Here is an 11,147-nt window from a genome sequence, read left to right as displayed (position 1 = left end):
GAATTCTATCATTCAAAATATTTGAAATTATTTTTACGGTACTAAACGCTATGTCTGACATTATTTCTGTAACCTCGTTTAATAAAGGAAAATTCCATTAATGACATTAATTTATTATGTTGCAAAATAAATGATGATCAATAACACAACAAAGCAATCAACAGGCATGAATATGAAGGTCTAAACTTTCGACCTCTCAGTAAAAGAAACTTTTAAAATCGTTTATATTGAACAATGTTTTAAATGATCCAGCTTACTATACAGTTCATACCTTCATTTCCATTGTCTGTCTTGAATTGTGTTTTCTTAATTTTGTTCTACGCTGCTGCTATAATGTTGATAAATTTCAAGTGGAGTTATTAGACTTTCAAAAGTTTACCAGGTTTTTAATTTTAATGCATAATTGTTCTCCTCTGGAACCCTAACTTTTAAGTAACTACTTATCAAAAAAAAGTGAAGCAAATCCTAAAGAAACTTTCATTATTGAAAGTTACACTTCCATAAACCGTCTTTTTTATTTATTTTGGAACTGAACTAACAGATTTTAAACTTAACTTTAAAAATTTTGTTTGTTTGTGTAGATGCAATAATTACAAATCAATTTTTTTTGTGATTTTAAATCCTTTAATCGCCATATACAATTTCTTGCATTAGGAATTTGTCATTTGTCGAATACCCCAACTTACTCTCCAAACGGAGATATACTTTTTTGTAAATAAGATTACCGTTATTAGGTCATTGGTCTCACTGCTTGCTAAGGATTCATCTCTTCCCATAGTGTGTTCAGCTGTCTTTGACCACTTTGATACAGCGTGTGTCATCGTCTCTGTTGTCTGATTTGGTGCAACGCCTGAATCCTACAAAATGCCCCCTGGACAATGCCCCCTCTCGATTAATTAAAGAGGTTTTTGATTCTGTCAGACCAAGTATTGTTACCTTAATAAATCCTAGCTTGATTTCTGGTTGTGTTCTTGCTGCCTTGAAACACACTGTGATGCAGAAACGTATTATAAAAAACAAAACAAGGACCCTCTAATGTGTGAAATTTCAGGCAAATTTCTAAACTGTCTTTTTTATCTGAAGTCTTAGAAAAAGTTGTCCTAACTCAAACATTTCCAGATGAAAAAAGTATTCTGGAAAAATTCCAATCCAGATACGCATGTTCTTACAGCCCTGAAACATCCTTGTTAAAGGTTTACAATGACCTCCTCTTCCCAACTACTAATGTTGGTGATTCTGCCATTCTTGTACTGCTAGATCTTACCTCAGCTTTTAATATTGTGGATATTACAATTCATATATCATGCCTTGAACAATATGTAGGCATCCAAGGTAATACCCTTAAATGGTTTAAATCTTATGTAAGAAACAGGAGTGTTTCTATTCATTTTGGTGAGTTCTCATCCTCTGTAGCTCCTCTTACTTGTGGGGTTCCGCAGGGTTCCATCCTTGGACCTTTTTGATATGCATGTTACCTTTAGGCTCCATTGTTAACAAGTATGGCTTCTCTATGCTGATGACACTCAAATATATTTGCCACTAAAATCAAAGCGAGAAAATATAGACCCTCCATGTGTGCTTGAATGATATTAAAACCTGGATGGCAATGCATCTTCTTAAACTAAATGATAATGAAACTGTGTTCATGGTGTCGAAAAGTTAACAAAGTTTGAGTGTCTCTGATGTTGCTCTTGGACCCCTTGTCATATAAAGTATGTATCATAAAGCTTCAGTTAGGAGCCCAGGTGTGATCTGTGACAGCTCATTCAAACTCGACAGATAAATTGTGAGGTTAAATGAAGCTTTTTCCAGCTGAAAAAGCTGCTTCATTGGCTTCTGGTCTGTTTCAGAATTGATTTTAAAATTCTATTTCTTATTTTAAAAAGTTTGAAAGGATCAGCCCCATCTTGCCTCTTGGAACTTCTTCACTTGTATTTGCCAACAAGAGCCCTGCGGTCTACTAGTCAGATGATGTTAGTTGTGCCGAGGTCCAGGCTGAAGCAAAGGAGGAATCAGGCGTTTTTGGTGGCTACTGCTTTTCTCTGGAATGGCTCGCCTTATTATATTAGGACTGCTCCAATACAGTCCATTTTTAAGTCATCATTAAAGTCTTATTTCTTCTTGCTGCCATTTGACCCTGCAAGAGGTTGACATTGTTTGTATATGTTGGCTCATGTACATTCTTGATTATAAATATGTATGTATGGGTGTGGGTTTATCTTTTATGTAATGGTTGGCTATTCTTGCAGTTTTGTGCTGTGTACGTACTGTAAATTTGAACTGCATCTTTTACCCTTTCTTGTACAGCACTTTGGTTCAGTTCTGGCTGCTCTTGTAAATGTGGTTTATAAATAAAAATTGCCTTGCCCTGCTTTATAAAACATTATTTTAATACATAACACTAAGAAGTGCAGATCTGAGGCAATGGACTGTAAAGATGAAGTTGGTTTGCAACATTTATTACAAAAAAGTTAAAGTATATATAAAATATAGAACAAGAACAATGAGGGCCATGTATGTTTGTTACATTTTCTCACAAAACAGTCATTTTCCTTTTTCCTCTCTCGTTATCTAAAAACAGATGCATGTCTTCTATATGTGAAAAAAAGGATGATGAAAGTTCTAAAAACATATTCCCTCTCCTCTTCTTCTGGAAATTCAGATAACAAATCAAATTGCTGAAGGGCCTCCTCAATGTTGTCTTTGTCCATTGACAGTCATGCAGGGAGTGAGACTCGCCCCCTGAACATAGAAATGTTCTCAGCACACCACTTCTCTGCCTCGGTAAGATGCTGAAGGATTCTGTGTTGCTGTAATACAATTTATTAAAAAAAAGAAAAAGTAAAAAAAAAAAGAAAATTTTTTAAATTGTCATTATAAAGCTTATAGCCTTTTCCTCCACATTTACAAGGAATGTAAGAAAAGGAAAGTAAAAAAATAATGTACAGTATATTCTGAATTTGTTATACATTATTTACATTACTGCTTTCGATCATAGATTCTACAAGTCTTCAATGTTTCTTACAATGCACTATTATTAACACAGCACACAATGCATTTCAAATGTTTTAAGGCCATTAAGAGTTGTACTAGTACTGCAGTTTGTCAGAAGATGTAAAACAGGCTTTTTGTCTTTTGGGCTTTGACTCCTACTGGTTATCGATTAACAGTCAGCATCTGAGACAAGCATGAAGTCTTTTTATACATTTTATTCACTATTCAATAGGCATTGTATGCCAGCATCAATAAAATGTAATTCATCTTTCTTATGGAAGTTTATACAGTGATGTGTCTGTACCTGCTCATCAGTGCCCTATGCTGGATGTTGGAGAAAGGAAGCTGACGTTTCTTCTAAAAGAAAACATCTGAAACCTGCAGAACACAGTGCTATGGAATACCAAGACATTTGTTCACTTCAGAGGTAGTGCAAGTCTTTACTGATCTTCTGCCTTTTCATTAATGACTCAATAAAGTCTAAACCTGAAAACTGAGAAAATAATATTTATCTAAGGAAATGTTAAAAATGAAACAAAAGAATAAGAACAAAAAAATGATCCTGTCTTGGCTGTCCATTATTTCGGTACCTTCAAATTTTTGTTTGGTTCTTCGCCTTCATTTAGAAAGGTGTTTGCTCGCTCAGTCCAATGTGAACAGTTACTTCAGTGATTTCAAAGAGAAGCACTAAGTTTATAATGGTAAGCATTTTAGCTATTTGTCTTTGATTTACAATATGGCTAAGTGTATTTGCCACATTACCGCAGAACTAAATTAAAGTTATTAAAGGAAATTTAAATATCATTTACCTCTTGGGGCTGGAGTTCTTAAGCAACATTCTACAGCAGCACTTCATCAAAGCCAGCATGTCATTCTAAAGAGGACTGAGCAGAATGAAGTTGTTAAAAGGATTTCAAATATCTGGATTTTGAACGGTAGGTGTTTCTGGAACTTCAAAACCAATAGGGACAGCATGGTAAAATTAAAAAAAAAATACAAATATAATAAAATTAAATAAACATAACACAAATATCCAACACAAATTGTAGAAGGTGACAAAAATGGGAACCAACAACCAGATATAATTCTCCCTCTACAAATGCTACAATGAAAGAAGAGAATACTAAAGTTGAGAAATACCTCGATAAAATTGAAGGGGGCCTCGAGGATGAAATACAGAGAAACCACAAAATGGTCATTTGGAAACCTGGACACAACATTAAATACAGACACACACAAAAGGATGGTTACAATATGAATTGGTTATATCATCAACAAGGACATTCCACAGTTATGGCTAAGCATCTAACTTGGAAGGCCCTAATACAAGTGGCAAAAAAAAAATCAAAGAAAAATATTAAATACTGACAAACAGTAAACTGTTGACAATGACTTTTAAACAAAAACAACAATGGAAATGGCCATTGGTGACACGCCCTGTGTTACATCTGTAGATAGTAAAACCTGCTAAACAATGGAAAATCCAGGATTAGCTCAGCTTTTTAAAATGTTTTTACAAAAGTTCAAGTTCAGAAATCTAAAAGTCAGTATTGTTTGCAAGCGCACACTCCAGGCATACATACACCACCTGCATACTTGACAATGTGGCCTTCATGACTCTGAAGGCAGGTAGCAGGATGCTGTAGTCTCTTTGTTTTTTACAAGGCATAGGCATTTTGATATTTAATCAATGTAATCCAAGTTGGTTTTATATTCTCTGCCTTTATGGAGAAATGTGACTGTGGAAATCAAGACAAAAATAATATGTAATACTAATTTGGCAGAAAGTGCTAACGTGCTTTTATAAATAGCTAAGTTAACTACAGAAAAATCAAGTTAAATAAGATATTTAACAAATGTTAATGATGACGATAAACATAAATACATTTCAAATGTGGTGCTTGGTGCCACGGCCCACCTGCCAAGTTGTTTTGCCTGCCTAAGGTAAAGTCATCTCTGATGGAGGATCGCAGGAATCATGGGAAAGAGGGGTCCTTTCATTGGATTGGCTGGCCCAGCACTGTTTCAGCCGTGGAATGGCCAAAAGGGGGAAGTAGCTTGATGGATGAGGTCTCCAGGACTCTAAACAAATCCAAATCATATTATGTGATATCATCTACTGTTAAATTCTGCTACGTACTTCTAAAATTTTTATTTTTATACTGTATTGAGGATTTGTTCTGTTCTGTGTATTGTATTGTATTGACCCCCTTCTTTTTGGCACCCACTGCACGCCCAACCTACCTGGAAAGAGGTCTCTCTTTGAACTGCCTTTCCAGTGGTTTCTTCCATTTTTTCCCTACTGGAGTTTTTTTGGGAGTTTCTCCATGTCTTCTTAGGGAGTCAAGGCTAGGGGGCTGTCAAGAGGCAGGGCCTGTTAAAGCCCATTGCGGCACTCCTTGTGTGATTTTGGGCTATACAAAAATAAATTGTATTGTATTGTATATTGTACACTAACATTACAGATTCTCTACATAACATCTCATAAATAAGTGAAAAAGTTAATATAAATGAAATAATATGGCAAATATTAAAAAGAAATAATACAAGGGGTAAAAAAATAATTAAAACGATATGCTTAAAAATAGGATATGTCAGTAATGACGATAAACAGAGAACGCTTGGATTCGCTATACAGTATATAATTATACATCTCATTAGTTTTGTTTAATGAATCTAAAGTTTCTTTAAATATACTGAGCTTTTTATTCTGTGAGTCCATACCTGGTGTTCTGTTGTATCATTGTTCCATGGCAGAAAACGTTTTCAGCTCCTTTTCTTTTTCGAACTGGAAAAGCTGTACAGCAGCTCTTCTCCTTCTCTTTCTACGGACTGTGGACGCTCGTGGGGCGGACTGTGCAAGGTAGGAGGCGTGGAAGGCCAAGTCTTCGACCTGCAGCCGGATACAATTGTCAAAAACATGTGCTTGAAATGTGGCACTCGAAAAATGATGAAAACAAGAAGTGAACAGAACAGCAAAAAAAACGTCTCCAGCCCGCTGTTTAGGGTCACTAGGCACACCTCTAAAACAACGAAATGTCACTATTTTGTCTTTACTCACTTTTGTACACTGCTCTTTTTAATCACTTTCTCTGATCACTTTCGAAGTTTCGAGGCTTCCTTCTTCCATCTCCCCATCCATATTTCCAGTTTGGAAAATGTTGATGTCATATATCTACCCTTTCAAATTTCATATCTAGAAAAAAATGATAAAAACCTAAAACGGATTGCCATATACTGTACATCGGTAATCTGATCATGATCCCCAGGCGCAGTGTGTATAGGAAGGTGCGGATGTCTGTCCTGTACTTTGATGACCAGTTGCGTGTTTTTTTTAACCCTTTCATCAACATTCTATCGCGCCAGTCCTCGGACTTTGCTGCCCTTAATACACAGCGCGCCTCTGCATCGATGTGTACTTTAGAAAAAAAATCTTTCTCCTGCGGCCATTCAAGCTCATCATGGACAGCGAGCGAACAAGGAACAAAGCAGCTCCGGCACGTGAACATCTGAGCAGCACTGAAGATACTCAAGATCCTTTAAGGGCAGTTCTCCAGCGATCGGCGCAAAGAGGCAAACTGAATTCCTCCGTCTCTCGCACACCCAACCCCCGCGTAATTACAATATTGTCAAAAACAGGTGCTTGAAACGTGGCACTCCAAAAATGATGAAAACAAGAAGTGAACAGAACAGCAAAAAAACGTCTCCAGCCCGCTGTTTAGGGTCACTAGGCACACCTCTAAAACAACGAAATTTCACTATTTTGTCTTTACTCACTTTTGTACACTGCTCTTTTTAATCACTTTCTCTGATCACTTTCGAAGTTTTGAGGCTTCCTTCTTCCATCTCCCCATCCATATACATACATGCACACACCGTCTTCGTTCCTATCTCCTCCCCTCTTGTGCACGCACCTTCTGTCTGTCTATGAAGTCATAGACGGCTCAGAGCCTCTCCTAAACACAGTACTGTAAATAGAAAACTTTCTAAACATTAATTACAAGACGTCACAATATTATAGTGGATTGTTGAATGTGATTATTGAATAACCACTATTCAAGTCAGGTTATGTTTTAAACATTTTGTACAATATAAATAACCAAAGGTAAAGATTACTTACCTTGTAAATTAGTTTATCAATTTGGTCTCCACTAGAAATATCTGATACATGAACACAATTACACTCATAGATTACAGGAAAATGGTTATTTCACCATAACTGAAAAAGATGCAATGATACGTCCACAGCGAAAAGCTCAGCATAGCGTGTTGTTTGCGTCAGAGTAGGGACACTGCCGCACTCCACATATCGGCAGAGCATAGCGGTGAGGTGGGTACATAAAGCAACGATATGAATTATAGCAACTGTCAAATGAAACACCAAACTGATGTCTTCAATTATACTTTTAATACAGAATTCTACAACCATTAGGAGCATCGTTTTCTCAGCATTCTTTATGTATATCTCAGTCTCGCTTTTGCGCATCCCACATTCTGCACACACATGCACACTCTAACATATATACGGTCAGTACAATCGGTCTATTTCCCGACATCTCCCCTCTTTAAAGAAATCTAACTGTTAACAAAAAGGTTTCTCCTTAGATATTATTATGAACCAGACATTCTTATTAAAGTGAAACAAAATGAAACACTTTTTTCACTTTTCTGTTAACCTGTTTTGTTCTTTAACACGTTCACAAGTACAGTGTTTCTGTAGGTTTGCTTATTCTCCCAGACCTTGTTATTGTTGGTACCTCAGAGGTCTGTTTAGGCAATGATTCCACTAAAGCTGCTGCTGGTGTTGTGTCTATGCCAGTAATAAAATCTCGCTTCTTGTGAGACCAGCTGGACCTGTGTTGGTTTCCTCTGGAACTGCTGCTCTGGAAGTGACAATGGTTTCATCTTTTCTCTCCCTCATGGGGTTAGTGTACCATATGTGAGTGTAGACTAATGTCTTCTTGCACTACAGATGTCGGCTCTTTCCATTGTTTTTCCCCATTTTGCTTTACCAAGACAGGACAGCCTGGATGCAGATGAGGAAAATCCCTCACTCATGTACTCTGTTATAATAATATTTCTGCTGGTGCCTCAAAACTGCGTTATGATTCTTAATATGATCCCTGTTTCACTGTTTTGGAATAACATTGCACACTAACGTTGGCAAAGTAGTGTGCAACCCCTATGCCATCAACAGCTCAGCTGGGCTTACGTCTGTACTAACTGTTGGATTTGCTGTGTAACATAAGAGGAAATAGTGGATCCTTCTGTCTGAAAACCCTTTTAGATATTTAGACTATGGATTCTGTATGTACTTTTCTTGATGTGTGGCGAGGATATAACGCTATGTGTATAAAGTGAAATTCTTTGCTAAATATTTCAAAGGTGTCATTTATATACTGCAGCCCATTGTCAAATGCTGCTATATCTGGAAATTCCAAAACTCCCACAAGTACAGTAGCTTTTAGCTTCCTAACTGGTTACTCTGAGGTTGTAGTAGGTAAGTGTGGTATTTCCAATGAGTGTGAGTAATAGTCTGAAGCTACTAATGTAGGTGCAATAGCTTTCACCATTAAACTCACATATGTGTCATGGACGCCCAGGAAGGGGAGTGGGGCAGAGTGGTTCTTTTCTTTGCGATCTTTAGCTTTCACAACAAAAATGAAATCTTTCAATTTATTTTTTCAGAACTGCTGACACTCCTGTCCTCCACACGGTTACATGTGCTCTTTCCCTGCATTTAGAAAGTTCTTGATTAACTTAATGTATTTGTGATATGTTTTGTCTTAAAAGTTCTGGTTTTATAACTCTGTTTCATAATGTTATTAAACCATCATTCTCTGACAGTGTCTCTTAATTGGTAATAGTCTTTTACCCCTGGTGGTGCGTTTTTAGCATGATCAAGCCATTCCCTTTTGATTAGCTCCCCCACTGTTTGTGATACTGCATCAGTTTAAGTCGTGGCTTAGTTTTTGTTGGGAGACCAGAAGCATGTTTATAACATAGCATTTCACATCTGCTTCTGTGCTGTTTTCTCTGTCTACTGCTGGGCTCCTTGACAAACCATCTATCACTTTTAATGGTTAAACCTGCTATAACCCCAAACCTCATTATATGAGTATTGGTCTTTAGCAATGGATGAAAACAGTGTCCAGGTTTGTAATATTAATTATGAGTAGTTTATGACCAATGATTAGTTTAATATTTTATTTACTGAGGGGCCTTTCAAAATATACAGGGTAAGTCCATATTGCTTCTCTTTGTATTTCACTTTTGTGTTGAACAGTCCACAACACTGTACTTGACCTCCTGGACAGTTTAGTTATACATCAGGTTTCTGCAACATTTGTTTTGGTTCTAGTATCTGGAACGTTCTCTCACTTATGACTGTGACATCTGCCCCATATTAATTTTGAATGGTATCACAATATTCTCAGTGTCCAGTTTTTCATTCCAATATGCTGGGTTATCTTTATTTTTGTTATGCTGAGTAAAAATTAATCTGAATTATCCTCTGTCTGTGTAACTTTATGTAAACTTTTTGACTCGCATATCCTTTCCCAGGGGCCTTGCCTGATGCTGCACATCCCAGTTTGTCTTTATGCTGTGCTTTTCCTCATCCCTCACATCTGCTCTCCCTGTTGCTATTGTCTGTAGCCTTCACAGGTTTCTGTTCAGCTCTGTAATTTCGTTGGTGATTAATTTTTTTGTTTAATCTGACCACAATGGGTTATTTGTTTTACACCAGAAGCTAATTCTTCCTGTTGGCCGACTTGAAACTTCTTCTGCTTGATGTAGCAATTTCTTAGCCACATCTAGGGTTGCAGATTTCATTAGCTGTAGGCTTTTAGAGAGATCCTTATCTCTAATGCCCACAACCAATCTATCTCTAATAGTTTTGCTCCACTTTCCAGACATTCGCAGTTGTCTGACATTTTATACAATACATGTAAAATTCCTGTCAGACTTTTTTAGTACTATATAAATGTTATGGTCACTCACCTGACTCCCAAATTTGAATTATTTCAATTTGTTCTTGGCCTTATTTCCAATTAGAGTGCTGACCTGTACACTTGTCTTCTTCATGCATTTTTATGGCAATTCAGTTTCTCACAAGCTGCTGTCAATATGTCCACCAATCTCTTGGGAGATCAAACATGAAATTTTCAAGTGGCTTGAAGTTTGGTATTCTTAACGTTATGCTGCAGTGATGTCTTGTTCATAAACTACTTCTGTCTTCACTTATACTTTTAATGCAGAATTCTTCAAACAATAGGAGCAATGTTTTCTCAGTGTCCTCTCCATATTTCTCACACAAACACTCTAACACACATACGTCTAATACAGTTGGTGTATTCTCTTAACGGTGAAAAAAATTTGTTTTGCCTTTTATGTTAGGGAAAATAAAAATATTTCCTCTTTTGGCATTATTTCTTAGCTCTTTTGGTGGCCCTACAAGGAAGTGCCCCAGGCCTGTGCCCCTTCTGCCCCTGCCTTTCACTGACTCTGATGGGATGCAGAATGTTTTGTTAATGTGGAAGCGGCCTCCTTATGTTTTGCATTTATTCTTTGCTGCTGATTAATTTCATGATCAGGATTACAATTAAAGGTGTGGGGGTACATTGCAGGCAGTAGGATAAAAAGAATTTTTTATTTTTCAGGTAACATGAAATCAATTCATATGTGCTGGTGTTCATTATTTTGTCCATTAAAGTTATTTGTAAATAAAAAAAATAAAAAAGGTTTGTTATATCTTCCATAGCTCATAAAGTGACCTCACTATGTTAAACTTTTTGTATTAAATTATTGATTTTAAAGAGGTAAATTTGAATCTGCATGCAGTTATTCTGTTGCTCTCTTACTTTAATGGGTTGCAATTAATCCAAACTGCTTCAAACTTCAAAAAGAATAATTGAAAGTTATCAATCAAAGAAAATCAAAGTGTCCTAAATGTTGGTAATGTTTCAGAATGCTTGCTTAATTATGCATAACTAGCTAACTCGCAGCGTACCATACGCCGCATAATCAGGCCGTTTTTTTAATGACTTTTCAGCACAGGGAGAAAATTAACATTTGAAAAATCGGTAATGTAATACATCAGCAAGAAAAGCAACATTGTAACAATGCACGGAACGAACCAACACACAACCAAC

The 11,147-nt window shown here is 36.6% G+C and overlaps 1 long non-coding RNA gene across 1 annotated transcript; it reads right to left on the bottom strand.

The window, feature by feature from the left end:
- Positions 1-2,566: 2,566 nt before the first annotated feature.
- LOC120526787 lies at positions 2,567-4,308 on the bottom strand. Its single transcript, XR_005633164.1, has 4 exons — positions 4,135-4,308; positions 3,804-3,878; positions 3,299-3,487; positions 2,567-2,810 (listed from the first exon to the last, which is right to left on the bottom strand). It is a non-coding gene; the product is annotated as an uncharacterized LOC120526787 (long non-coding RNA).
- Between the last annotated feature and the right edge of the window lie 6,839 nt (positions 4,309-11,147).

Source organism: Polypterus senegalus, chromosome 3, assembly GCF_016835505.1.
Source record: "Polypterus senegalus isolate Bchr_013 chromosome 3, ASM1683550v1, whole genome shotgun sequence".
Classification (NCBI taxonomy): Eukaryota; Metazoa; Chordata; class Cladistia; order Polypteriformes; family Polypteridae; genus Polypterus; species Polypterus senegalus.
The sequence above is the reverse complement of the archived record's forward strand: the minus strand, read 5'-3'. Positions and strand labels throughout refer to the sequence as shown.